Source organism: Nanorana parkeri, unplaced genomic scaffold (assembly GCF_000935625.1).
Source record: "Nanorana parkeri isolate BGI_ZX_2015 unplaced genomic scaffold, ASM93562v1 scaffold22, whole genome shotgun sequence".
NCBI lineage: Eukaryota > Metazoa > Chordata > Amphibia > Anura > Dicroglossidae > Nanorana > Nanorana parkeri.
The window spans coordinates 3488174-3492989 of record NW_017306290.1 but is presented as its reverse complement, the minus strand read 5'-3'; the positions used below and the strand labels follow the sequence as shown (position 1 = coordinate 3492989).

The 4816-nt window shown below is 43.6% G+C and overlaps 1 protein-coding gene across 2 annotated transcripts in view; it reads left to right on the top strand.

Annotated features, from left to right (window-relative positions):
- Positions 1 to 2017: 2017 nt before the first annotated feature.
- The window catches only part of DSE (dermatan sulfate epimerase), a 46441-nt gene continuing 43642 nt past the window's right edge, over positions 2018 to 4816 (top strand). For both annotated transcript variants that reach the window (XM_018563877.1, XM_018563873.1), the window contains exon 1: positions 2018 to 2232. The gene's annotated coding sequence lies outside the window, so the exon portion shown is untranslated. The remainder of the gene's footprint in view (positions 2233 to 4816) is intronic.

The following is a 4816-nucleotide window of genomic DNA, read 5'->3' as shown; positions in this document are numbered from 1 at the left end:
GGCCTTTGGACATCTGGTCAAAGTTTTGAAAAACATTGGCTGGTATGGTTGTCCACTGCTCTGCTTTCTTACTATTATTCTTGTATTGTGGGCTTGTAGGATCATAAAGCTCAGGACACTCCTGCACATAGGTGAAAAAATGGTCAGTGTCAATATATTTGTCCACCATGTTGGATAGAACACAGAGAACAATGTCAAGGTCGTTGATACGTTTTTGTACGCCTTAGGGCACATGTGTCAAACTCAAGGCCCAGGGGCCAAATCCGGCCCACCAGGCCATTTCATGTGGCACTCGCACCTCTCCTGTAGCTTTAAAACCAGTGATAATCGAATTCAGAGGCAATTATGATACAGATTAGATACATTTATATAGTCTTACAGATACAACCGGCCCTTTGAGGGCAACCTTAATGTTGATGAGGCCTACGATTAAATTGAGTTTGACACCCCTGCCTTAGGGCTTGTTACCACCATCACCAGACCAAACCAGAAAAAAATTACCCTCTATATTTGTCCTGGAACTTTTATCACTGAAAGCGAAAGAAAATCCCAAATTTTGGGTTGTCATCAAATCAGGAATATGAGAAGTTTTTCACTGGACACATCATTTTTGGTTAGTGATGTGCAGAGGAGGGTTATAACCCGTCAAATTATTTTCACCCTCTGTGTCCCATTTGGGAGATTTTCGTTTACTTCCTGTCCAATAGTCACAAATGGAAGTGAGAGGAAAGCCCTCTCACTTCCATGGAGCATGGAGCTGGTTTCCTGATTGGCTGTATAATGACTCGCCGCCCGGCTTCCTGATACCTGAAGTTCCGGTATCGGAAGCATTTGAGCGAGTACGAGCACTCACCTAAATACTCTGTATCAGCACCGATACTAGTATCAATATATCCCTATTAATAACCAGGCCTCTTGTTCAGTGATTTTGAACGAGAGGCAGCCTGATTTGCAACTAAGGCTTCATTCACACAGTGTGTTGCTTTGCACAACATGAAGGGCTGGCTTTTGATGCACTAGGAGCTGTGGTAAGAAGCATGAGGGCAGCTTATATAAGTTTATGTAGACGTAGGAGCTGTGCTCCCTCACACGCTGCTTTCCCCGGCTCTCAGTTTTAAACAGTGTACAGCCTCAGACGCAGACATGATGGATCCAGGTCCGTGCACCGTCTGTGTGTGCGCCTGTCAAAACTCGGAGCTGCAGGAAGCAGGGTGCGAGGGCTCACAGCTCCTGCGTCTACAGACTTACATAAGCTGCATGCCTGCACGCTTCTTACCTCAGCTCCTGAGCCCTTCACGCTGTAAAGAACAACACACCTCGTGTGAATGAGGCCTTAGAAAAAAATTCTATCTCATCTTCAGTAATAACTCTGTCTCGAAACTTTGCAAACTGTCCAACTTGGCTGCCTACAAAAACAGACGCATGGGACTATAAACCTATCACAGAGCCTTTGAATAAGAGGCAGCCTGATTTGCATCTATGCTGCTTGATCAATATTTCCCCTAAGTAAACATGAAGCAGGGACCATGTGATCTGGGTGGCTAATTCAAGAGTCACTCTGTACACTAATATTATTGAATCGGCCGCCTCAGGCATGTTTGTGCATACACCAATGTGGAAGCCTCTCTGACACCACAGAGGACACATTCACACCACAGAGTGAGCTCTGTCTACACAGCTGGAGGTGATAATTGAGGATGTGATAACTGCACGATGCTTTTTGTAACGTGTATGTTGCTTTTTTCCCCCCCACTAAAGTCAATAATAAGAGCAGTTGCTTTAAGTTCTAGTTTATTGCTAGCACTGTGACTTCCAGGGTTAACGCTCCTCATGGAAAAGAAACAGACAGAAGTAGTCTTGTGCTGACGTTGCAGAACGCAAGAACTTGCAGAGACGGACAGCCCTTCTTCCCTAGACCCCCAGGCTTCCCATGCATGCTTTGGGGTGGGGCTTGACTGCCAACACAGCTCAAGTAAGGGACACACTGCTCCAACTTGTGTCTCCCCCTCCCCTCTTCCTCTCGCTGGGATGTCGGGACTTGTAGTTTGAGATAGATTTTGGAAGCCGGAGTAGCGGCTGCCACTCAAGGCTGAAGCTGCTGGCTCCGAGCATGTCGTTGATGATCCAAGAGGAGTCCGAGGATGCTGTGCGCACAGTGCCGTGCTCCCGGCTTGTCGTGTTGGTGCTAATGAGACGCAAGCTGTGCTCCACTGACGCAGGATCCGCACCTGGGTGAGGCTCCAAACTTCATCTCATAGATGATCAGACTAAACCTGGCCAGGGAAGTGATTTGTATACTGTGTATAAGGTCTCGGCACACGTTTTGTTTTCTGTTGCAATCAGCAACAAACGTGTAAAGTTTTTAGACCCTTCCCTCACTTGGGTAGCAGTGTGAATGCACAGATTCATGGGGCCCATGTAGGTGAGGTATACAGGGAAGGCTCTTAATGCATTTCCTATGGGGTATGTGATATTGGGGTTTCCTTTTGTGCATCACTCATTCTGTGTGTGTGATTTTTATTTTTCATTCTAACAGCTGTAAACAAACAACAACAAAAAAACTGTTCTTTTAGATTTGTTACATAATATAACTGTGATGACTGCTGCCTTGCATAAATCTGTTTCTTATATTTGATGTCGCTGGTGATTTTGTCAATTTCCAATGGCCGGAATCGCAAGAGACTCTTATGGAATCGCTCCCTCTGTAAGTGAAGCAGCAGCGTGTCGCTCTCTTTGCTAGTGATCGAGGCTCACTAGGTGACTTCTGGACAGCGACACCTCGCTGCGTTTGGCTACGTCAGCCGTAGTCTGCTCTTTACAGCGTAAAAAATGCTATTATTTTTTTTTTTTTTTTTACTTTTTACTGCTTAACCCCTTAAGGACCAATGATGGCATTATTCCGTCATGGTTGTTTCTGCCACCATAAGAATTCATGAAGGATTAATTCCATCATTAGTCCTTAAGGGGTTTAAGCTTCTGTCATGCACTAAAATTGGCCCCAGATCGTATGTGTGTGTATGTATATATGTATGTGTGTGTGTATATATATATATATAATTACACAGTGTGTCGCATTATGTTAAAGGCCTTTTTGTCCTTTAAAAAAATGGTATATAATATGTGTTGGTGCAAAAAAATGAGAAAGATGGGAATTGCGGGTGGCCACACATAGCAAAAAATGCAAAAACTGCTTTGGTCCTTAACTGAAAGACAAGCATCTGTAGCTTGGTTCTTAAGGGGTTAACTGCTAATAATATGTGACCAAGCAATTCATGATACAACTCGTACTCTGGCTCACATTGCTCTGTTACTATCCTGGGTTAAGGGTAATGAAGGCGTAAGAGGGTAATAGAGGGCCCTGTGTATCCCTCTCTTTCCTGCATTTTCTTAGCAGTAGAAACTACAAAATTAGTTTTTTTTTGTAATTGCTCAAGTTTATATAGGGAGATGTTGATCTCCTTATATAAAGTGGCTCAGTGGTTGTGGTACTGCTTTGCAGCACCTAGATCCCCAATTTAAATCCAGGTTCGGCCAGGACACTGCGTTGAGTTTCATATTTTGCCTGTGCTTGTCTGGGTTTCGTACCACACTCCAATGACATTAGGTCTAAATTGGCCACAGTATGGGTGCGTATGAGATGGGATCCTTTGACTGACTGTAAGCTCCTTGCGGGCAGGGACTGATGTAAGTGAATAGTATGCTATATAAATGCCTGAAATGAAGAAAAGCGTGCAAAAGTGAAGAAAAGAGGGACAGACCGGGTCCTTCAATATCCTCTTGCCCCTTATTGCCTTTAGTGTAGCGTGGTGATGGGGCAATATAAGCTAAAGTTGTGTTATTTCGGACTGATCAAGCTTCTAACATTCTGCCCTGGTCCACTACCACCATCTGTCAAACCTCAGATGTGGCGGTTGTGTGTCTTGTAGAAGAAGACAGCTAAATGAAAGCACTACCCACCAGAGGATCCCCTTCCAGTTCCATAAAGTGGAATGTTACTTTCCACGTTCCATGGCTCCCATTCATTCTGGCTTCATGCGTGCAGCACTAGGAGGGAGTGGAGCAGTGATTTGCTCTGGCAAGCCAGGTTCTTCAGCTACACTTGGAGAATATGACTCTTAAAAACAAAATTCACCTCCTTTACAAAAAAATAGGACTTTTTCACAACGGAATTTGTGTGCCTATAATGCAAGCATATTTATGTGTTGAGACACTTTGCATTACTCAGGCCATTTATTTGAAATGTGCTGTCAAAACACACAAAAAAAATAGGTTCTGCACTTTTAATAACCCCCCCAGGGCAGCAGTCTTGTACGCTGTACTGCACGCCCTATCCCATACCATCCCATTTCTGTACAATCCGTATTCCACACAACCTCGTTCTGTAAACTATGGTACATGTTCACTATTCCATTCAGCCTAATTATGTACACTGTGCTATACATTCCCTATTTCACACCACCACTTTTCTGTACAATGCGCTGTACATTCTATATTCTACACCCCTCATTTCTGTCCGCTGGACATGGCTACTCTATTCCACACTTCCACCTATACACTGGTTACACCAATACTATTTAAAGGCTAAGTTCACCTTTTGCAAAAAAAATAAATTTATATATATAAATATATATTGTTTTTAATATTTGCATTCAAGCCTGGAAAGCATTTAGCTTGCAGCTTAAAAAAAAATGGAACAGTATATACCAAGCTTAACCCCTCGCTGTCCGCCCATTGTAAAAATATGGGCAGACGGAGGAAGCTTCCCGGCGGGTGGACGTACATTTACGAGATTTTTTTTTTTTTTTTTTTGCTCTCG